General features: G+C 42.2%; 2 protein-coding genes across 3 annotated transcripts in view; one reads left to right on the top strand and one right to left on the bottom strand.

Annotated features, from left to right (window-relative positions):
* LOC126997441 (CB1 cannabinoid receptor-interacting protein 1-like) overlaps positions 1–13,058 on the top strand; it is a 173,142-nt gene that overhangs the window by 33,416 nt on the left and 126,668 nt on the right. The window lies entirely within an intron of this gene.
* Positions 1–13,058, bottom strand: part of LOC126997439 (uncharacterized) — a 90,160-nt gene that overhangs the window by 42,866 nt on the left and 34,236 nt on the right. The window contains exon 2 of one of the 2 annotated variants that reach the window (XM_050858532.1): positions 1–136. This exon is cut by the window's left edge and continues 419 nt beyond it. The gene's annotated coding sequence lies outside the window, so the exon portion shown is untranslated. Of the gene's footprint in view, positions 178–13,058 lie in introns of those variants that run through there. The other variant, XM_050858531.1, reaches the window with a different exon arrangement.

Below are 13,058 nucleotides of genomic sequence, written 5' to 3'. Positions count from 1 at the left end.
GTGAGGGACGGCAAGGAGGCAGGAGGGAAGAAGCGATGGGAAAGCAGAAAGGTGGGTGAGAGAGGGAGGGAGAGAGGAAGGGACGGCGGTGGTGAGGCAGGCAGAGGATCGCGGGAGGCAGAAGCGAACACCACATCTGTAAAAGGCGGAGAAATATGCTAATTTAACGAGGATGCATGAAATTACAGGCAGGCGAGAGCTATAATGTTTTGAGTAGCGCTTTGCCCCTCACTGACGGAAAAAAAGAGGAGGAGGAGAAGGAGTAGGAGGAGGAGAGGAAGGAAAAATGGAGAGACAAGGGAGAAGAAAGAGAGAGGAAAGGAGAAACGGAAGGAAAAAATATGACGAGGAGGAGAAGGAGAGGAAGAAAAAAATGACGAGAGAAGGAGAAAGAGAATGGGAAGGAAACAAGAGGAAAAAGAAGAGGAGGAGCAACAGAGGAAGGAGAGAATGAAGAGAGACAAAGGAGGAGAGAGAGAAGAATGTCGGATAAATGAAAGGAAAAAAAGATGAGGAAGAAGAGAAGGAGAGGAAGGAACGCATATGGAAAACAAACGAAAAGAAAGAGAAAGAGAAACTGGATGAAGAAAAGATGAGAAAGAGGAGTAGTAAAGGAGGAAAATAATGAAGAAAATATACAAAAGAGGAGAGAGAGAGAGAGCGAAGGAGAAACGGGAGAAAAAAATATGAGAAAGAGGAAGCGTAGGAGGAGGAGGAAGGGGAGGAGCAGGAAGAGGAGGAGGAGGAGGAGGAGGAGGAGGTTTAGAAGAGGAAGAGGAAGAGGGTATCGAAAGACAGTGGAAAGGTATACATTTTCATCTTTGGCAACGAGAATAGACGATCAGTGTGTGTGTGTGTGTGTGTGTGTGTGTGTGTGTGTGTGTGTGTGTGTGTGTGTGTGTGTGTGTCTATCTATCTGTCTGTCTATCTATCTATCTTCTCTCCCCTTAAATCCTCCCTCCACCCTTCCTCCCTTCCCTCTTTATCCATTATCTCTCCATTCCTGGTACTACGCTTTTCAATTATTCTGCGTCACGCTCCTAAAAGCACCTCTTAATCTACTCCCTTCTACTCCCTCCTCCTCTTCTTCTTCGTCCCTCTTCCGCTTCGCTACACTTCTCCTTTGCAAGCCTCATTTATCTTCTTCCCTTTAACCAAGAATAGGGAGTGACTTTCTCTTCCACTTTCTCTCCTCTTCTTCTCTTCGTTTCTCTCGTTTCTCTCCTCCTTTTTCTTAGTCTTCGTTTTTCTTCTTCTAGTAATTCTCTTTCTTTTTCTCTTCGCTTCCTTCACTTTCTCGTCTTCCTTCTCCTCCTCCTCCTTCTCGTCATTCTCTTTCTCTTCCTCCTTTCTCTTCCTTTGCCTCACATAAAGTTTCTTCTTCATTGATTCTCTTCCGCGTTCTCCTCTTCTGCTTCTTCCTCTTCCTCCTCCTTGTTCTCTTCCTCTTCCTCCTGTTCCTGGTCTTCCTTCGTCTCACACAAACTTTCTTCCTCATCAATCTCGTCCTCCTCCTCCTCCTCCTCTTCTCGTCCGTCTTCTTCTCTTCTTCTTCCTCCTCCTATTCATTGTCTCTTCCTGTTATTCCTGGCCTGTCTCGTCTTTTCCCTCCTCCTCTTCGTCGTCTTCTTTTTTTTCTAATTTTTATCTACCTTCTCTCCTACTCTTCCTTCTCTTCTCGTCTCTTCCTTTTCTTCCTCTTCTTCCTCTCCTCCTCCTCGTCACTTTCTCTTCCTCTCCTTCATACACCTCATACTTTTCTACCTCCTCCTCCTCCTCCTCCTCCTCTGCTCATCCTTCCCGTTCTCTTCTGCCTTCTCCTCTTCGTCTTCTTCCTCCTCCTCCTCCTCTTTATTCTCTTTCCCTTCCTATTCCCGGTTTTCCTTCTCCACAAACTAACTTCCTTCCTCATCAATCTCTTACTACTTCGTCTTCCTCCTCTTCCTTGTCTGCCTCCTCCTCCTCGTGTTCTTCCTTCTCCTCTCCTTCCTCCTCGTTATTCTTCCCTTCCTCTTCATCCCGTTCTTTGGTCATCCTCATCGTTATCATACTACACTGTCTCATCTTCCTCGTCCTCGTCCTCCTCCTCCTCCTCGTCTCCTTCCTTCCTCTCCTCATTATCGTTCTTTTCATTACTTTCCCTTAACCAAGACAACTGATTTCCTCTTCCACTTTCTCTCCTTTTCTTCCTCTTTCTCCTTTTCTTTTTGTATTGCTTGTCCTCGTCCTCCTCCTCCTCTTCCTCTTCCTCCTCCTCATCATCATCCTTCTCATCCGACACTCCTTCTTCTCGTTCTCGTTCTCCTCCTCCTCCTCCTCCAAGTGCGTGGTGACCTTTGGAGGTGAATTACGGCGTCATGCAAATACACGAAACAAACAAAGGAAAAAAACAAAAGAAGAAAAAAAGAAAAAAAAAATGCGTCCAACAAGCAGAATAGAAAAGAGAAATGTTAATGAAGTTTCCTTTAACGTGATTTTATATATTCTCTGTGGTTCTTTTCTTCCTTCTTTTTTTTTGTTTTCTTTGTTTCTCTTTGTCTGTCTAGTTTGTTTGTTTGTTTGTTTGTCTGGTGGCGGTGCGCTTACGGTTTTGTGGTCCTTATTTTTTGTTGTTAATTTTGGCTCTTGTTGTTGTTGTTGTTGTTGTTGTTGTTGTTGTTGTTGTTGTTGTTGTTGTTGTTGTTGTTGTTGTTGCGTTGTTGTTGTTGTTGTTGTTGTTGTTGTTGTTGTTGTTGTTGTTGTCGTGTGTGTGTGTGTGTGTGTGTGTGTGTGTGTGTGTGTGTGTGTGTGTGTGTGTGTGTGTGTGTGTGTGTGTGTGTGTGTGTGTGTGTGTGTGTGTGTGTGTGTGTGTGTGTGTGTGTGTGTGTGTGTGTGTGTGTGTGTGTGTGTGTGTGTGTGTGTGTGTGTGTGTGTGTGTGTGTGTGTGTGTGTGTGTGTGTGTGTGTGTGTGTGTGTGTGTGTGTGTGTGTGTGTGTGTGTGTGTGTGTGTGTGTGTGTGTGTGTGTGTGTGTGTGTGTGTGTGTGTGTGTGTGTGTGTGTGTGTGTGTGTGTGTGTGTGTGTGTGTGTGTGTGTGTGTGTGTGTGTGTGTGTGTGTGTGTGTGTGTGTGTGTGTGTGTGTGTGTGTGTGTGTGTGTGTGTGTGTGTGTGTGTATTGCTTTTTTCCTTCGTTTTCTTTCTCCTATTTTCTTTTTTATATAGTTTGAAGTGCATAACCTTAGAACATTAGGATTTTTTTCGATTTCTATAGTTTCTTCACGTTATTTCTAGATTATAGTTTATTTATTTTTGTTATTTTTCGACCTTTGTAGTTTTAATTGTATTTTTCTTATTCTTTTGCAGTTGTATTTTTAGTTTTCTTTTCATTTTCTGCTTTTTTTGTAGTTTTATTTTATTCAGTTTTCATTTTTTACATTTTCGTTTCCCTTTGTAATTATTTTTAGGTTTATGATTTTTTTTCGTTTTTTTTTTTTTCGTTTTTTTAAGCTTATTTTCTTTTATTGTATCCTTTTTCCATTTCTTTATAGTCTCTTTGAAGCTTCTTTTGTTTACTGTATCTTCGTCTTTTTTTTTCAGCTGTTATTCAATGATTTTGCAGTGTTTCTTTCTCTCTCCGCCAAAGCCATTCCTTCCCCCACCGAGTTAAATCTTTTCGTTATTTTCTTTATGGTCGGCATATTTTTGCATCTCAATCGCTGCGCCTCTGCAAACTACTATTTTATAAGCACGTCTCCTCCGTTTCTCTTTCTCTTTCATTTCGAGTGATATATCTTGCCTCGGCTTGATGGCTTTATTATACTTTCCAAAAATTTACGATTATTATTTTCATTCTTTTTCGCGTATTAAGATTATCATTATTATTTTTATGACTTTATGACTCATTTTCCTTCCTTTGCATTGTCGCCGTTTTTTAAGTTGCAAATTCTTTCTTTATTATCACAGTCATTATGCTTGCGTATTTATCTTATTCTTTCTTTTCTTGCATTATCGCTCTTACAAATTACACCTCCATCGTTTCATCTTTTCCCTCTTACTCATCTTTCGTGTCTTGTCTCATCATGTCATCATTTTAAAGCGGTATTTCAAAAGTTTTATTATATTCCTCTCACCCATTTTTTGCTCTTCCTTTCCTCAACTATCCATCATCGCGATCATTGCTTTTTTACCTATTTATTTACTTGTTTTCCTTACACAGCTGCGTCGTCATTATTGTTTATCGCTACCAAAATCACCTCTTTATCTTTTCATTTTACGACATCGCCAATACAAAGTTGCATTTCCAGAATGTCATTATCTTCCTCTCATCTACTTATCTTTCAACTTTTCTCTAATTGGCTCACTGGCTTACTAAAAGGCTGATCACGTTCCGCTAATATCATCACAGGAAAACTTTTGCATGCATGACCATTTATAAACGCTTTGAGAACCCCAGGAGTTAGTTTTTCTTTCCCTTTTGTGAACGTTCACCCGCACTAACTCTAAATTGATGTTATTGACTGAATTGTTAGCGGAACATTAAGTGTGTTTAAATACTTCAAATGTTTCCCTCGCTTCCTCGCCTCCCTCCCTGCGGCCTTCCCTTCACACCCTCGCGTCGCCGCCCGGAGCCGTCCATCACCGGTTTGTTCACTACTCTCCGTTCCTTTTATTACTACCCTCCAATACCTCCTCCGTCTTCCTGGCCTCTCGTTTCGTGTCGGCGACAGTCTCCTCCCCCCTCCTGCTCCCGTGTGCTTGTTCTGTTGTCTGATTTATTATCTATTTACTTCAAGGAGTCAAGAGTCATGCGACGACAGCGTTTTGACAGAAAGTTGACAGGCTCATTTCTTTTCATCCCTTTTATTTTTCGTTGTCATTATCGTATTTCTGTCTCGCCGTATGTTTATTGTCGTATTCTCTTCAACTACAATACATTACCTTCTTTTGTTTTCCTCTTTATACATGGACGCCATGCAATCAAAAGGGAGAGAAAGAAAACAATACAAAGAGAAGAATGAAAAACCAGCTGGTGTAAAACCAACACGCGTCAACTATTACGATTCTACAGGATTCTACAAGTAGAAACAAGAGGGCGGGTCTTGTGGTGACGCGCCTGAAGAGTCACTCCCCTACCCACGGGCACAGAGACACACGCACACACGTCAATATTCCGTGTTAGCGTTGGTGTGCCTGCGGTGGGAGAGGCGAGGCGTGTGTGGCGGAAATAGACAGGACGGGAAGTGGACGTGTGTGTGTGTGTCGTGTGCTACACACTCCAGACCGACACACACACACATACCGCATCGTATATACGAATAAATGAATATATATATATATATATATATATATATATATATATATATATATATATATATATATATATATATATATATATATATATATATATATATATATATATATATATATATATATATATATATATATATATATATATATATATATATATATATATATATATATATATATATATATATATATATATATATATATATATATATATATATATATATATATATATATATATATATATATATATATATATATATATATATATATATATATATATATATATATATATATATATATATATATATATATATATATATATATAATATATATATATATATATATATAGGTCTGCACGTTCTTTGACCCTAAGCTCTGTATCTAACCCCACCTAATATCGCTGTCCATGAATTTATATCTAGTCTTTTTGAATGAATGTATTGCACTCACCACATGACTGCTAAGCTCATCCACTACCCCTGTTAGTAAACCAATTTTGCCTATGTCCCTGTTGAATCTGAATTTATCCAGTTTAAACCTATTACTGTGTCCTACCGGTTCTCTTACCAACAGAACCTTATGAATGTCTTCCTTATTAAAGCCCTTCATCCATTTATAAACCTCTAGAGAATCCAAGTTTAACTGAGTCTTTCCTCGTATGGCAAGTTTCGTAACCCTTGAATCATCTTAGTCATCCTCCTCTGCACCGATTCTAACATTTTGATATCCATTCTATAGTAAGGTGACCAGAACTGAACCGCATAGTCAAGATGAGGTCTAACTAATGCTAAATATAGTTTGAGGAAGACTAAGCTTGAACTGTTGCTTACGCTCCTGAAATAAATCCCAGTACCCTATTAGCTCGATTTCTAGCTTGAATGCATTGTGCCCTTGGACGGAGATCAGAGCTCACTAAGACCCCTAAATCCTCTCGCACCCAGACCTGCTTATGAGAGTGTCATTTAAGCAATAGTTATGAGGGGTTGTTCACCTACACTCAGAATACTGCACTTCCACATTGAACTCCATCTGCCATTTATCCGCCCAGTCATACAATCTGTTGAGTTCACCTTGGAGAATACTAGCGTCCTGATCCGACTCAATTACTCTACCGATCTTGGTATCATCTGCAAATTTACTAACATCACTACTAATTCCTGTATCTAAGTCATTGATATAAATAATAAACAAAAGTGGACCTAATACCGAACATTGTTGGACACAACTAGTAACACATCCACAGTCAGATATTTTAACATTGATTTGCACTTTTGCTTCCTATTGCTAAGCCACGCCTTGACCCAGTTCAAAACTTTACCTCTACTCCGTGAGCCTGTAATTTAAGCAACAGTCGTTGGTGAGGAACTTTGTCAAACGCTTTACTAAAATCAAGATAGATTACATCATAATTTTTATCTCTGTCAACCGCCTCAAATACTTTATTGTAGAAGGACAAGAGATTGGTGAGGCATGACCTACCTTTTGTGAACCCATGCTGCGAGTCGTGAATTAAGCTATGTTTCTCTAAAGGCTCCCGAATGTTCCTGGCTATTATGGACTCCAGCTCTTGCCTATAACCGATGTTAAGCTAATTGGGCGATAGTTTGAAGCAACTGACCTGTCCCCTTTTAAAATCGGCGTCACATTAGCTACTTTCCATAGGCTCGGCACATAGTTAGTATTTACCGACATCTTAAAGATGTCGGTTAGTGGGTCACTGAGTACCTGACCTAATTCCTTTAATACCCTCGGAAATATCCCGTCAGGACCTGGCGACTTGTTCTTCTTAAGGTTATATATATATATATATATATATATATATATATATATATATATATATATATATATATATATATATATATATATATATATATATATATATATATATATATATATATATATATATATATATATATATATATATATATATATATATATATATATATATATATATATATATATATATATATATATATATATATATATATATATATATATATATAACAAAGAATTGACTGAATGAATAAATAAAAATTGCAAATACACGTTCATAAAATTGCAAATACACGTTCATAAAAATTGTAATTACACGTTCATAAAAAATGTAAATACATGCTCATAAAAATTGTAAATACACGTAACACACACGTTTGGATTAGAAAGGATAGCCTGAATAGGTAAAAAATTAGTAAATAGTTCATACAAGTAAATATAGCTAATCAGAGAAAAGGTAAAATAAGTAAATGAATTTTTTTCATTATTACGCATGTGAAATGACTGAAAAATAAACTAATGGATGGAAAAATATAGAAAAAAAATGCTATAGATTTATTTCAACTCGTACAAGAAGGATATTGGTAAACCTCTATTTCAAGCTTACCCAATGTTTCCAGTATTTTCATTATTATCTATATTATCACTGAAAATATTACTAACATTATCTTCTAATCCCCTCCCTCCCGGCACTGGCAGCCTGGGCGTTGAAGGAGCCGCAAGGAAACGCAGGATAATATAATAAAACCTTTGAAACATGAAGAGAAAGATCCCGCGCTGAAACACGCCACACCTCACAATAACACACACACATTTCCAGTCTCCATTTCCTCACACATTCATTTCCACCACTTACGGCTATCTCTTTCCAGGCTTTCCTTTGCTTCCCGTCTCAACCTCACCGGGGTATAGATTCTTTTGACCAATCAGTTTATTTTAGAGTAAAGGAAGCAACTCAAGGGCAAGCATGAAAAAAAAAGTTATATAAAAACCAGGTGTTACTCTGAATTCCCTTAATTAACACGGCCATAATACCTAACTAAACCCCATTCAATACTCTTCCTTACATTTAGATTCTTTAGAGCACGCCATTACTCTGCACTCTCTCATTTATATTCCTTTCACAACTCCATTATATATATACTCTGCAGTCTCTCAGTATGACCCTAATCTAAGCTCTCTATACTATACTAGACTTCCCATAACATCAAGATTTTTTAGGTCACTCTGTCTCACCATATGGCCCTAACCTACCTACCATAACCTACCTACCCTACCCCAACCTAACCTGTCCTAACCTACTAACCTATTCAAGCTCACCTTCGTTTTACTGCTCGTCATAAAATCTGGAACTGCCTCTCTTGCGATCATACCGGTTTACGCACATGTTTATTTTTACTGCTGGAGGAGGAGGAGGAGGAGGAGTGAGAGAGAGAGACAGAGAGGGAGAATGAGGGGAACAATGATAGCGAGGAAGGAGAGGTGTTGGTTAAAGCGGGTTAAAAAGGGATGGTACGGATAGGAAAGAAACAAGACAAAGAATGGGACAATAAGTACAAGGAGGGAAGATAACAAGAACAACAACAACAACAACAACAACAAAAAGACGACGTAGAAAAGAAAATCCAAGCAGTATAACAAGAGGCCTGGACCTTCCATACCCTTAAAAATGTTTCCCTTCCATACAGCAACACAAACAAGACGAGACATGTTTATGGACACCCTTAGTTCTGTCCATCCCAAACTTCTTCAAACTGACCACGGCCTCCATACCTTTCCCTACTTCCCTCTTTTACGCCTCGGTTCTGTTCCTCTCCCACATATCTGCGCCTACAGGGCCGGAATATTTTTGGAGGGCTAAGGGGACTATAGCCCCCAATTGTTTTCTATATCGGCCTCAATATGCCCCTAAAAGGGCTTATTTAAAAAAATCCCACCACCTGAACATCCAAATCATCCATCAAAGCTGTTGGCAAATGCCAAGAGTCACCCACACCCATCAGCACATGTATGGCCGACCTGGTATTAGACAAGTAGGCGAGCTCCGTTACCTCAAACTGAATGACGTTGGCTCAAACGATCAGCAGCTCAACCCACTGAGAAATGTCGACTGATTGATTATTGGAGCGTTTGTCTAGGCGCCGCAACTGCAAGGTCATGTGGCGCCGATGAGAAATGTCGCCATGAGTACGGCACCTCCTCGTGGCAAGAGCCTAGAACAGCACGTTAGAAGGGCGAACTACTAAGTCGGAATATGGACAAGTTGTCATCTACGTAACCCTGTGTATATCACGCTGTATACACACGTTATAAAATAGCAAATTAAGAAGGTTTTATATTCAGTGGCCGGGTTGCTGCAGCATTGCTTCAACGATCTTCTCAAAGCGAGGTTTAATTTCCCTTTCCAGTGGCCCAGTCATCTTGTACGTGGTTTCGCTTTTTTTGCTAAAATATCCACCAGATTAGAGAAAGCTTTGGTTAAGATTCGTTTTAGGTCCGTGCCAGTATCTCATTACCTACCTTATGAAACATCAGTATCTCTTCATATATCTTTTCTACAAACCTTCAACAGTCATGGAAACGCTTTGAAAATCCAATTCAAGCACTTTTTTTTTACTCCTGAAAATAGGGGATAATGTTTACGAAAGCGCGTCGCCTCCTCTGGCGGCGACCGCGGCGACGCTGAAGCCGGTGTTGCGAGAAATACCTCCTCGCTAAAATAAGTCACATATACATGTGGGGGGGGGGGGGGGGTCGAAGGGAGCGCAGCCCCCCCGTTAGTAGGTCGTAAGGTTCGGTTGTAGTAGTTTATATATGCTCCCCGACCCTAAACCCTCTGCGAGGTATTTTATAGCTGCGGCGGCTGCAGCGTCGCCGCGGCCGCCGCCAGAGGAGGCGACGCATTTTCGTAAACATTATTCCCTATTTTCATGAGTAAAATAAAAGTCCTTGAATTGGATTTTCAAAGCGTTTCCATGACTGTTGAAGGTTTGTAGAAAAGATATATGAAGATATAGTGATGTTTCATAAAGTAGATTATGAGATACTGGCACGGACCTAAAACGAATCTTTACCAAAACTTTTTCTGGCATGTGTGTGATGGCATCCGCACTAAATAAGTCATGGCCATTCGTGCAAGTTGTTGGTAGTCTGGAATTACTAAAAGTGAGCACCAGAAATCTCAACAGTAAGAAAATTCATGGGATGATGAATTCCGTGCAGAAATCAGGGGACAGCTCTCGCCAAATAGTTGTCAATGATTCCAGATTGGCTGGTCTGATATAGGCGGCGTGCGCGAGAGTAACTATTCACCACCGCAGCGTGGTTACTTTCGGGCCGGAGGGCCAACAAAATGACATGTCAGGGAACTGTTCGCTTTTTTGCTGCCCCCACGCACGGCACAAGTGGATGGCATTTGGGCAGAAAGTCTGTCCTGCGGCACAAACGCGGAACAGGTCAAAAGACGGAAGCCATGTACGAAACTATGGCAACCAAGCGAATGTTTTGGAGCTTGGCAAATCCTTCATACTTTTCCCCACATTTTGGAGGCAATATCGGCCTCTTTGAGGGAATGACACTTTATACTTATAGATATAGTATATACTAATACACTGCAATGCACAATTTTTTTAATACTTTAATGTCTTATATTACATTTACAATGTGTGTGTGTGTGTGTGTGTGTGTGTGTGTGTGTGTTTGCAGGGTTAGGCAACACCATCCCGTACATCAACAAGACGGATTCACGCATTCAGACTCGCAAGTAATCATCTTTTTTTTTATATAAACCGAAGTAAAGGATGGTCGGTAACATCCTACGCTTCGGTCACGTCCACCCCCGAGAACAAGCACTGCGGGCTGCCGGAGCCGCGCCGCTGCGGCCCGAGAGGAACAGAGGCCGCCCGCTGGTACGCCTGCAGGGGCTTGTACAGGGTAGGGACGAAGTGTGCGGCGTGGGCCGGAGGAGGAGGAGGCCGCCAGAATCCCATCACTTGAGGGGGACGCCTCCCGTGGTGGCGACGAACGCCATGGCCGAGGCACCCTGGAAACGGGGGCTCCCGAGGAAAGGATGGCCCCCAGAGGGTGGACACTGCCTTGCAAGGGAAGGTTTCACTGCTGAGAGAGGTTTCCCTGCAGTGAAATGAGACCTTCATCTGAGAGGAAAGAAGAGAAGAGGAGGCCTCCCTCCAGAAGGGACAAAGTAAGATGAGAGGTAGGACTGCCTCCTAAGAGGAAAAAAGGAGAAGGGGGATTCCTTCCCCCCAAAAAAGGAATAAAAAGAGAAGGGGGAGGCCTTCCCCAAAAAGGAACAAAAAGAGAAGGGGGAGGCCTGTCCCCCGAAAAGGAAAACAAAGAAAAGGGGAGGCCTTCCTCAAAAAAGGAAAACAAAGAGAAGGGGGAGGCCTGCCCCCGAAAAGGAAAACAGAGAAGGGGGAGGCCTGCCCCCAAAAAGGAAAACAAAGAGAAGGGGGAGGCCTGCCCCCAAAAAGGAAAACAAAGAGAAGGGGGAGGCCTGCCCCCAAAAAGGAATAAAAAGAGAAGGGGGAGGCCTGCCCCCAAAAAGGAAAACAAAGAGAAGGGGGAGGCCTGCCCCCAAAAAGGAAAACAAAGAGAAGGGGGAGGCCTGCCCCCAAAAAGGAATAAAAAGAGAAGGGGGAGGCCTGCCCCAAAAAAGGAATAAAAAGAGAAGTGGTAGGCCTGCCCCAAAAAAGGAATAAAGAGAAGGGGAGGCCTGCCCCAAAAGGAACAAAACAAAGAGAAGGGGGAGGCCTGCCCCCAAAAAGGAACAAAAAGAGAAGGGGAGGCCTGCCTCAAAAAGGAATAAAAGAGAAGGGGAGGCCTGCCCCAAAAGGAACAAAGAGAAGGGGAGGCCTGCCCCAAAAAGGAACAAAAGAGAAGGGGAGGCCTGCCTCAAAAAGGAACAAAAGAGAAGGGGAGGCCTGCCCCCAAAAAGGAATAAACTGAGAAGGGGGAGGCCTGCCCCAAAAAAGGAAAAAAAAGAGAAGGGGGAGGCCTGCCCCCAAAAAGGAATAAAAAGAGAAGGGGGAGGCCTGCCCCAAAAAAGGAATAAAAAGAGAAGGGGGAGGCCTGCCCCAAAAAAGGAATAAAAAGAGAAGGGGGAGGCCTGCCCCCAAAAAGGAAAACAAAGAGAAGGGGGAGGCCTGCCCCCAAAGGAAAAAAAGAGAAGGGGAGGCCTGCCCCAAAAAGAAAACAAAGAGAAGGGGAGGCCTGCCCCAAAAGGAACAAAGAGAAGGGGAGGCCTGCCCCAAAAAGAAAAAAAAGAAGAGAAGGGGAGGCCTGCCCCCAAAAAAAAAAAAGAGAAGGGGAGGCCTGCCTCAAAAAGAAAAAAAAGAGAAGGGGAGGCCTGCCCCAAAAAGGAAAACAAAGAGAAGGGGAGGCCTGCCCCAAAAGGAAAAACAAAGAGAAGGGGGAGGCCTGCCCCCAAAAAGGAATACAAAGAGAAGGGGGAGGCCTGCCCCCAAAAAGGAACAAAAAGAGAAGGGGGAGGCCTGCCCCCAAAAAGGAACAAAAAGAGAAGGGGGAGGCCTGCCCCCAAAAAGGACGACAAAGAGAAGGGGGAGGCCTGCCCCAAAAAGGAACAAAGAGAAGGGGAGGCCTGCCCCAAAAAGGAATAAAGAGAAGGGGAGGCCTGCCCCAAAAGGAACAAAAGAGAAGGGGAGGCCCCCTCAAAAAGGAATAAAAAGAGAAGGGGGAGGCCTTCCCCCAAAAAGGAACAAAAAGAGAAGGGGGAGGCCTGCCCCCAAAAAGGAATAAAAAGAGAAGGGGGAGGCCTGCCCCCAAAAAGGAAAAAAAAGAGAAGGGGGAGGCCTGCCCCCAAAAAGAAAAACAAAGAGAAGGGGGAGGCCTGCCCCCAAAAAGGAAAACAAAGAGAAGGGGGAGGCCTGCCCCCAAAAAGAAAAACAAAGAGAAGGGGGAGGCCTGCCCCCAAAAAGAAAAACAAAGAGAAGGGGGAGGCCTGCCCCCAAAAAGAAAAACAAAG

Source organism: Eriocheir sinensis, chromosome 12 (genome assembly GCF_024679095.1).
Source record: "Eriocheir sinensis breed Jianghai 21 chromosome 12, ASM2467909v1, whole genome shotgun sequence".
Lineage (NCBI taxonomy): Eukaryota > Metazoa > Arthropoda > Malacostraca > Decapoda > Varunidae > Eriocheir > Eriocheir sinensis.
Note: the sequence above shows the minus strand (reverse complement) of the source record. Positions and strands in the feature narration are given on the sequence as shown.